The 11,149-nt window shown below is 37.0% G+C and overlaps 1 pseudogene across 1 annotated transcript; it reads right to left on the bottom strand.

The window, feature by feature from the left end:
• Positions 1 to 4,191: 4,191 nt before the first annotated feature.
• On the bottom strand, positions 4,192 to 8,712 carry LOC148842121 (exocyst complex component EXO70A1 pseudogene; annotated as a pseudogene). Its single transcript, XR_016103631.1, has 2 exons — positions 5,967 to 8,712; positions 4,192 to 4,412 (listed from the first exon to the last, which is right to left on the bottom strand). The product of XR_016103631.1 is annotated as an exocyst complex component EXO70A1 pseudogene (transcript).
• Positions 8,713 to 11,149: the final 2,437 nt, after the last annotated feature.

Raw genomic sequence — 11,149 nt, 5'->3', positions numbered from 1 at the left:
CTACGCTACCATTTTATTTTTAGCATGCGAATTACAGACCTAGGGATGGCAATTTTCCCCATCCCCAATGGGGATCCGACTTCCTCGACCTGATGGGGCCGGAGATGGGGATTGTTTTGGCAGGGCGGGGACGGGGATTAATAGGAATCCCCGGTTGGGGCTGGGGTTGGGGATGGGGATTGAGGTCCCCGCCCTGCCCTGACCCCGATTATGTATGTATGTATGTATGTATGTATGTATGTGTGTATGTATATATGTATGTATATAATTTATATTATTATATTCATCAAAACATATTTAATTTTTTTATAATTTAAAATTTATATTATTTTAAGTAAATTTATTTTTCAAATAAATACTACTATCTAAAATATTTTGGGGATTTGGGTCCCTACAGGGAACCCATCCCCATCGGGGATTAGGGGTGGAGGATAAATTTTATTCCCAACGGAAATCGAGGACAGGGACAGGCATTAATTTTATAGTTGAAGTTGGGGATGGGGAATATGATCCTTGCCTCAAACCCACCCCATTACCATTCCTATGCAGACCTTTTTCTATTTTCTATGTGAAAAATGCTTGTATTTTCAAAATTCATTTCTCCATATATTTTTGGCAATATATATTGATATTGTACCATACTACCAATAGCTTATTTTAACATTGTGATTCTCCCACTGATCAAAAGGGTTTTACTTCTCCACTATCTAGTTTGTTTTTTATTTCTTCGAGATAATCCATGTAAGTGGAAAATTCGGGAGTAGGACATTTCTCCAATATCTCATTTAAGTTTGCGTTAATGGATGCCTTAGAGAACATTAGACAAATACACAATCATATGTAAATTGGAAAACTGTAATATTTTAGGAATTATTTTGCCGGTTTTATACCCATATATTTTTTCCCTATTTCCGATGTATCATTCCGTCTATCTTATAAGAATTTTATTGCACAACACAAAAATGAAGGGAGAGAGAGATAAAGGTTCTCCTCATCTAACCCCCCTAGAGCTTCATTGCATATCCATTACTAAAATCTTGATAGCTTCTCAAAGGACATAATCAACTATTTGATATTTCTGAATATGAAAATTGGGTAATTCACAAAGACTTCATTTATACTATAGTGTACAATAACCCCATAAGCCTTCATTTGACAAATACCCTTAATCATTAAGTTAGATGACAAATACACTTACTTTCCAACGAAAGTGGTAATAGTGGGATTCGAATCAACGTCTCTACTGGGATTATTTATCTAAAATTTATTTTATTTTATTCGTCTATTTTTTTTTTAAACATAACTGACGCAAAAAAATATCTCCATTGTTGCACCCCCATTGCTTCTTGCCAAAAAAATACTTTTGTCTCGTTGATCAAGAGCTCTCAGATAACATGTTGAATTACAGTGGGAAAAAAAAAAAAAAGAGAAAAAGATAGCTGCTTTGTTGCTATCCAATAGTAGAGCGTCTTCGAGTGGATGACTCATCAACAAAACCATGTTAAAGTGGATTTATTCACGGGTCGGATCGGGATTTGTTTCTACATTAATAGAATATGTTCAGGCCCAAGCTCAAGTTTAGCCCTCATATAAAGTCCAAAGCCCGGGTCTGAACTCGAACCTAATCAGAAATTTGAAAAAAGAAATATATTTTTTCTTTTTAGTTCAATTAAAAACTAATCTATTTATATTAAAAAACCTCAAAACCTAAAAAAACAATGAAAGATCTCATTATTAGTTAAAAAAAGATAAGAAAAATAAAGAAAAAATATTATATATATATATATACTTTCTTATTATATAAAATATATTTTTATTATATAATACATTATCAAATCGGGCTCGGACCAGGCTTTTATGAGAAAGTCCAAACCATCATTCTCATAATAAGAGAGAGAGAATAAAAGGCCAGACCTGAGCCGCAGGCTTGAAGTCCTATCCAAGCCCAACTTGAATCAGGCCGGCCCGTAGGTAAATGTGAATTCCACCCGAGTAAAAGCAAAAGACCAATTCCAATTCCTTAAGCCAGCTAGAAATCTAATAAAGTATTATTAATCTCAAAGTTTATAAAAAACATAAAGATAAAAGGGTTTTGATTTTATAACTGTTGATTAATTTGTTTTAAACAGAAAACAAAGGCTATGTTTGGGGATTTTAAAAACTTTAAGGCTATGTTTGATTTAAATGAAAAGGTAGAGAAAGAATGAAGCATAATGGGATAAGATAACCAGCTAGGGATCGGGCTATCATTCTCAATTAACGTTGCATCCATCATTCTATACTTCACCTCGAACATGATCATGATTCTACCACTTCATGGAACAAAAATTGTGATTCAGATTACTATGGGTCTGTTGGATTGCTATTAATGCTTCTTATCCCTTCTCTCTTAGTACTTTCAGGAGACATTAGAGTATTCAGTTCTCATTTCAAGTGTTTAACAAGTTTATTGTTGAGCATCTCTTGGATGAAGGTTTATTTTCTATAGATACATTATTGAACATATATTGTATGAAAATATATCAATTTTGATTAAGCAAAATGGTTCTATTTCTAAAACCAATAAAAACATGTCTTCAAGAGCGAAAGCATGCTATCTTTTAATACAATCATACTATACCTTTTTTTTTTTTTTTTTCTTTCTATAAAAAAAATCATGCCATCCACTCCATAAGGCTGGCATGGTGTTGTGAATATAGAAAGAAGGGGCAGATGGATTTTTATCATTTTGTTGTTGTCCTAACTCCGAACCACTACTGTACTTGTACTACAAAATGTGAAACAGCACTTTTAGATATTTATTGAATGGTTATACAACGGATAGTCCGTCCCCCAACTCAAGTGTAGGCAGGATTCGATCTCAAATCTCCACTACGATCAGCAAGAGACTTTATCAACCAGTTGATTGGCATCTTACACAAAAACACCACTACCAAGTTGTAAAATACTGTGAAACTATAAAATGGAAGTTCCAAACATACAATAGAAGTGCAAAATGGGTTGAGTTAGGTGCATGAAGATCTGAACAGCCCAAAGCATGTTTAGCAGATACATGTCTTTCCATGCATTTTTCTGTGTTTTTCTACGTAAGATTAAAACGCAAAGGACATAAAAAACTTTATTTGGAGCTTCCAAAAATCATCCCAAAATGAATTTTTCGCATCAAAAATACCCTTTAGTCTGATGGGAGTCGTTTTAGAAAATGGTAATGGGAAAACAACGTTGGATCAAAAGCAATGAGAACTGTGTACAACAGGGGTTGTCCGGGGTTTAAAACATTTAAATAAAATTGTTTAAAAAGGACACAATGCGGTGCATGCATCAAAGCCCATGCTTACGACCCAACCTAAGACTGTGCACACGTAAAAAAACTGTTTAACCCCACAAACATGCAAGTAAGAAGAATGTATCCTTTTCCAATGGCTCCCTAGTCACATGAATATAAAGTAACCTTATTAATAAACAGCACATCCTTTCCTAAATAATGTAAAAAAGCATTTTCACATGCTTCCAGAGGTTAGAAAAGTTCTTAAGGCAAATTACATTAAAAGCAAAAGCACTTTAAAAATTGAGAGAGAGATTTATGCATTTTAAATCTTCCCTCCAAAACTTATAAATACAATGCTTAGATAATTAATTGGAGATTGGAATTCCTCTTCATAGAATTGGTCCTCACCACCCCACATCCCTTGAGCCACACATCAGAAACATCTGTACATGCATGTTTTTATTCATGAGTAGATGTTCCCAATGGACGGCTGCAAAGGCTGTGAGGACCAATTCTGTGATGAGGAAATCCAGGATTGGGATAATTTCTGTCACACATACTACAATTTCGTATAAATTCTGTTACAACTTACAAGTGTTGCTTTAAAGCTTGATCACAAACAACTAATATTTCAAAAAAAGTAAAAAAAAAGGATGAGTTAATGCCAATTTCATTAGAATTCAGAATATTGTATTCTTTCCAATCTGTCAAATAAAAACATGTTTTCAAACCAGAAATTCAAGATCATCTTTCCAGCTTAAGTTTTGAAAAGGTGCGAAAAAACAGGAAAAATACTAATCAACAAAGAACGTCTTCAGTGCTTTTGCTTTAAGAGAGTAATATTTTTCTTTTAAAACCAACTGTGATACCCAGTTTTTTCGGAATCAGAACAAAGAAAACAATTCTTGTTGTAGAAGATCTACTTGGTGAATCACAGTCAATATTTGCATATATTTTGAATTTCTAGATAACATTAGCATCTTGTATCAAAGGTCAAAACAGCTCTGGCTACCAATTTTGTGTATTTTTGTCCTGTTTTCTACTTCATGAGTTCTGCATCCAATCCTTTGGCTGAACATAACAGTTTGAGAATTTGCATTGTCTAGTAGTTTGCTATTCGATTTACATGGCAGTATTATGGTACCTGAACACCACAGATATGAGAGATATAAGAGGGAAGTCTTAGAAATATTGCACTGCAGAGATGCTTTATTAACTACCACAAGCACAGAAACACAATACGTATTGATATGAATTATTAACCAGTCAATTTAAACCCATATGGATGGAAAGGTTTACTTTCTGAACAGGAATTACCTACAGAATCTAAACCATGTGAACTAAAGAGATAAAAGATGTTACTCATAAAAATGTTTGGTCTACTAGGGGCAAAATTGATATCAAATGTTGGTATACATGGTGTGGCAAATTTTTTTGGCTAGGTACTGCGCTTGATAGATACTCTTTTAATTAGTTAACTGAAAAACAGAAGTTCAGCTTGTTATTGTGTTACATGGCACACAATATTGATCTGATTTGGATCAATTAGAAAATATCAACTTTAACCATGGAGAATCAGTGAACGGTGAACCACTAATTCAAGTTATTCCTATAATGACATTCATCCATTACATGCACCATTGACTATCTCCTGTTCGGACTGATCTGGATACAGCTAAAATTCTAACAATATGCATCAGCTAAAAAGAAGTTTTTGATGGATTCAAATTCTATCAAAAATAGATTCAATTTCTATGTATTAAGATTAGGATTCAAATATGAAAGCAATAGTTATAAATCATAATTCTTATTGGCAATCTGAAATTATACTTGCGTGCGAATTGCAATCTCCAAATCAAAATGAGCTGTCAGAGATTGAGATCAATAGGCATTCCGATTTATAAAGAGTTCTGGTGAACATATTCTTCTAATAACCCTGTCTTTATGAGCATCCCCTTATCCCGGGTAGGAAGCTCCAATGTAAGGTCCAAGTTGGCAAACCAAGAACCAGGGATGACAAGTTGTAGACTCGCAGTAGAAACTACATCAATCCAGTCCACGATAGAGGCTTTTGCATCAGAGTGGAGATGTTTGTCAATACATCTTGATTTAAGTACTTGGGCCCCTCTCTTCATGAGGATAATTATGTTGATACACAGTCGATACTTGACACAACTAGTTAAAAATGGTCTAGTACTTGGATGCATTAATGTGCAGAATGTCAGGTAAAGTTGTGCAATGACAGATAAAACCATCAATGTTAATCAGCATGCATAATATGGATATGTTCATTTGAACTATGTTTTATGCCAAATTGTCCAAGACTTCATGCTTGTTTCAGGTGTTTTTCTTTTCTACTTTGTTTACAGTCTTATACATATTTATGAAACTCTTAAAACTGCAGCAAATACTCTGGAACCACTTGTCCAATGTTAATCAGAATGCTTGGACTACAAAAGAACCACTTGTCCAAGCTTTCAGGTTACGTCTGGAGTCTAAAACTTAACCAGATTCCATATGTATTTGGTTATTGCTCAAGCTGCTGTAAAAGAAACTTGCTACTTGGTCAGAAATCCACCAAACTTAGCAAAGAAAGTTTCTTACATATATTGGAAGAAAACCAACTTCAAACAATTTTTGTTATGAACAAATGAAACAAAAGCTAGAATGCAGTAATAAATCAAAACAAATTGCTTACAGGGCAGGAGCATGTGGGAATAGGCCCTGGCTACTCTGGAAGCTCCACCTCATCTTCCCGACAGCTAGGTCTCCTCCAATCTTTACATCATATTATCTGGGACTCAATTCGAGTTGGGTTCTTTGGAAGAATCCAATCAAATTCCTAAACAAACCCCTTTCGCCGGAATCCCATTCACCCAGATACTCCCTCAAAAATTTAAAGAATATTTCCTATGTTCTAACCTGTAACACTCCATCCTAGTTTACTTAAAATTCATTCCTCACTAAGATCTCCTCCTCAAGTGCAAGGAAACTGGGTATCCTTCAAAGAAATCCAAGATGGCAGTCTCTAGATCCTCGACCGAGTACTTGATATACATCTCAGGGTGTTTGCCGCTCTCAATATGGCTCCGGAACCGGCCTAGAAAGGAGCGGTAAGCAGGGATTAGCTTTTCCAATATAGATATCCTGAGCTCTTCCCTCAGCTGAATGTCCGGTATCAACCACACTGCCTGAGTCCGGTGAACCTCTTCAAACATAGAGTTAAAGGTCTTGAATCTTTCCCTCAAAGCTGTTTTCGAAACCCCAGACGAGAAGCTCCCACTCACATGTAGGCCTTCATCCCTAAGGCAATACAGAATACGCACCCATGTCGATCTTTGGTAGTTCGTCGCAGCCTGCCTGAATTTCCCGGTTAGCCTCCTTAGGTAATCATCTCCTATCATCTCCCGGAGCTCTGGTGACCCTTTGACCTTCTGGACGATGTAGTGAACATTGTTCATGAGGAAGATGTGAGCCAGGGAGGCATCTTTGTAGTGCTTAGCCTTTCCCTCCAAATTGAATTCCAGGATTACAATGATCCAAACCAGATGGAGGGCTAGAGGCGACCGGTTCTCCAGTTCTGGGAAATCCATATCGGGTGTTGTGGGGTCCCCTGAGTACCGTGAGCCGGTTGACGGCTTGGAAACGATAAGCTCCACCAGGGTCTGTTTGTAATCGGCGATTAGACTGATATAGTTCATCACGTACCTCGTCAGCGGGTGAATTGTTCCACCAGGAACCGGAACTTTGGACGGCTCCCGTTGCACAGCGTTCTCGAATTCGGAGACTATACCTCTGACGGCCTCCGCAAGCCGTGAGAGAATCTCGGCAGCCTGCACGCGTACGGATTCGGACGACTTCGACCCGAATACAGCGTCGACGTCCGGCAGGAGGTCGGACAGTGCGTCATGGAGGTCCAAAATCTTGAAGAGCTTCTCGGGCGAGCGTCGACTGATGCTGATGGCCTCGGCGAAGTTGAAGAGCTGGATGGCCGGACCCTTAACGGTCTCCATGAAGCAGGCATCATCGGCGCCGGGTCCCAGACCTTCGAAGATCTGTTCGCATAGGCGCTTCTCGCTTGCGAAGAGGATTCGAACGCAGACCTTGGTGGCCCGTATCCACCGTCGGATCTTGGCTTCCAAGGCATCCCACTCTAATCTCTGGACATCGCCGATGCTGAGCTTCTCGATGCCAAGGCGGCGGAAGCTCGCATCAACGGCCGATTTACGAACACTCCCGTAGACCTGTATGCACTCGCGCAAGTAGCCAGCAGAGATCATCCTCTCGGCTATGCTACGGAGATCGTAGATGGCTTCAGATGGGATGAGATCGATCTCACGGATACTGCTGGTTGACCGGTAGCTTGAAGTACGACTACTGCCTTCTTGACCCTCATGCTGCAGAACTTGTTCTTCATCTTCTCTGCTGTTGTGAGCTTCGTCTTCCGGGTAATCTTCATCTTCGAAATCGCCAGCACTTTCGGCTCTGCAGCTGGAGATACTTGAAGAAAAGGAGTCGACAAGAGAGTCCGTCTCGAGCGGATTGGTGTGGGTTATCAATATGTTACGAAACTCGTCTTCAAGGCGGGCCATGGCGATCTGGATTGCACCGTTGGCCTTGCTAGGATCCGCAGATATGGAGACGGACTCCATGGAGCGTTGGATCTCATCGACAGCCCGTAGGTACCGGTCAGCCTCTTCCCGATCTCCATCGAATATCATTCGTTCCCTGCCCTCCTCCGATGCGGTCGAGTCCCAACGGAGGATTATCTTTTCGGCGGCTTCGAATTCTATGGATACGCTTTCCGGCGATTCCATTGCCGGAAAATGATAAACGAAAAGGCAAAAAAAAGCAAGATAAACAAAACTTTAACAGTCAGTTCTGTAAAAAAGCCAAAAAGCAAAAAACAAACAAAAGCTAGAAATCTTTTCGGTGAACTTCTCTTTCTCTCTTTTGTTGCGGTGACAGTGAGATGAGGGTATAGTCGATCGTGTTTGAGAGAGAGAGAGAGTTGTGTTTGAAAGAGTACAGCACAAAACAACACAAAGCAAAGAGATAGGTGTATAGATAGATATTTTGTTTTTGTTTAGAGTCTAGACAAGGGTGTAGGGGGTAGGATGTTTCTTTATTTTCCTTTCCTTTTCGTCTAGGGAGTGGGGAGGAAGAAGAAGATGAGGGTTTTTCTTTTCTTTTCTTTTTTTTTCTTTCTGGGCTTGGGTTTTGGTCTCGTAAAGCAGCTGTGGTCTAAAGGAGTCTAATTACCCAAAATAATAAGAAAGGCAGCTGTGGTCTTTTGTCTGAATCTGAATTTGTTTTGGAGAGAAGAAAAGTCCGATAGGAGGAGGAGCCTTTGCAGGACTCTCTTTCTTTCTTTCTTTCTTTCTTTCATGCTTTGGCCCAATGACTTTGACCTCACCGGGAGTTGTAGCAAGTCATCTTCTTTCAAGTATATTCCGTCCGCCGGTAGACTCTAAACTGTGCCTTCGGTAAGAAGCAAAGTCGTGACCAGGAAAAAAAAATAGAAATGAATATTTAACTAATGAAGGCATGTTTGGCCATTTGGGAAGTCATTAGTCAATAAAGTAGCTTAACCGATATTATGGGAGGCGGATTATACAACAAAGTTTGGAGCTTCAGCCGCACATCGGGAACATCTCTTTTATTAATTATTGTGATTTACAGTGTGATTTATAAAGATATTCTGAATGTGCGGCTGTGGAATTATGCGTGCGTACACAGATGTGAGGGTGTAATGGGGCTGGGCATCGTTAACCGTTGAGTTGATTACGTTGATGCGGGGCGGAATTGGGACAAGGGTCTTGGAGAAACGTGTCCTTAATATTATTCCTCGGACAGTGGTTAAGGACAGCTTTGGCCTTTGAGGCTGCTCTTGTATGGGGAATCCGACAACCACCCCGGCGGCCGGCGGTGGTGGTGGTGTTTGATTTCACTCACCTCTCTCAATCTTCATTATATTTCTCCTAAGTTTTGGAAACTATTGCAAAGTTATGATGAAGGAAAAATTAATCAGAAATTCCTTGATCGTTTTGCATTTTTATTTCGTTTTTATGAGTTTTAGTCTAGGCCAACATTTACGCTGACTTTTGTCCTCCGACAAAGTAGGTTTTGGTAGCATTCGTTCGCATCTGTTTATGACTTATTATTATGGACAAATTTACAATTATAATGAAATATTTTTCCTTTCAATGACCAAAAAAAAGTTATATTAATATCTAAATTGTCTTTCTTCCACACCCAGTCAAGGCCAACCTTTGAATCTGATATTCATATTCAAGGTATATCTTGTTGTCCGAATTTGAAATTGAATTTTATCTCACTGAAATTGATTTGAATTTGATCCGGATTGAATATGGATCCACCCCTATACAGTCCAATGTGATCCAATTCAATTTGATTTTAAGTATATGTATTCGTATATTTATTTAAAAATTATATTGTATTTATTAGTAAAATCAGTTCAACTAAATTTTTATGGAGTAGTTTTAAATTAATTGTATTCATAAAATATAACATTAAAATCGTTTTTAGCTCATTAAATTAATTTTATATAATATTATGATCATTTTAAATTTGATTTGTTTATGCTATTTAATGTCCGATTGCATTTGGAATTCAATTTAAATCTGACATAAGCCTAATGGATAAGATCCCATTTGAATTCAAATAAAAACGAACCAAATTTGGACCTACCTATTTCCAATCCAATTCGATGTGTTTGCAACCCTAGCTTTGATCTGTAAATTTACAGGCATGTATAGAGGGTTGAACATTAAGAGGGTTTGGGGTACAAACATACAATGTAGAAAAAAAAAAAGAATATAGAAAGGGAGGATCAGGCCAAAACTTTTGGGGATGTTTCGCAACATAATTGTTTTTCTTATTACCACTTCCATAAACAAATCAAAACCATTTTGTTTGAAAGCATATTGTTTCTTAAAACAACAATACAAAAAACATGTTTTTGGTCGTGAATGTGTTTTCTGTTTTTTTTTTTTTTTTTTAATGGAATCAATAACATGTTGTTGAATCTGGTTTCAAATACATGTTTTCATATGATTATTCAACATCATGTTCTATAAATTATATAATTTCTATACTAGAAAATGTATTTTTGTTTAAAAAAATTAATATTTTATTGGTAAAAAAACAAAACCAATTTGTTTTTTTTTTTTTAATAAAAACAAAGTTCAATAACATGCTTTTGTTCTTTTACTAATATGGCAATATAAAAAACAATAACATTCATTTTGTAGAAGGACCCCATTGTTTTTCTCGAGTTTTGGTTTCAATTCAAAATACGAAAATATGGCCGGGACAGTGCAATCCACACTCTACAAGGTAAGCCCAGATCTTGTATAATCAAAACTCTGCACAAATAACATCCCATTGAGAATATGTCTGGCACATATATGTCAAGGTTGCATTTGTCATTTCTTATTTTAAGGACTTATCTCCTTCTTGTAGTTAGGCCATGTTTGGAAGTGCTTAAATAAGTGCTTATTTGGGTTGGGACCATACATTAAGCACTTATTGATATTTGAGAAATAAGTCTAAAATAAGTACTTATTTTAAAAATAATGGCATATTTTTCAAGCCCAAATTTCAGCTTTTTTTTAAATGCTCATACAATAAGCACTTGTTCAAAAATTTTCTCATAGAATTGTCCCCAATATTTTTTAAAATACCAATTATACCCTTTTGATAGTGCTATTGTTAGGAAAGTGAAGTACTTTTACGGAAGCACTTTTATGAAAACAAAGTATTTTTACAAAAGCACTTTTATAAAAGTAGTTCCATGAAAAGCATTTTTATGGAAGTACTTTTGTATGAAAGCAGTTTTACGAAAACAAAGTATTTTTA

The sequence above is a fragment of the Nelumbo lutea genome, chromosome 8, assembly GCF_056320005.1.
Source record: "Nelumbo lutea isolate HS-2025 chromosome 8, American lotus-T2T, whole genome shotgun sequence".
Taxonomy (NCBI): domain Eukaryota; kingdom Viridiplantae; phylum Streptophyta; class Magnoliopsida; order Proteales; family Nelumbonaceae; genus Nelumbo; species Nelumbo lutea.
This window is presented reverse-complemented; position numbering and strand designations above follow the sequence as displayed.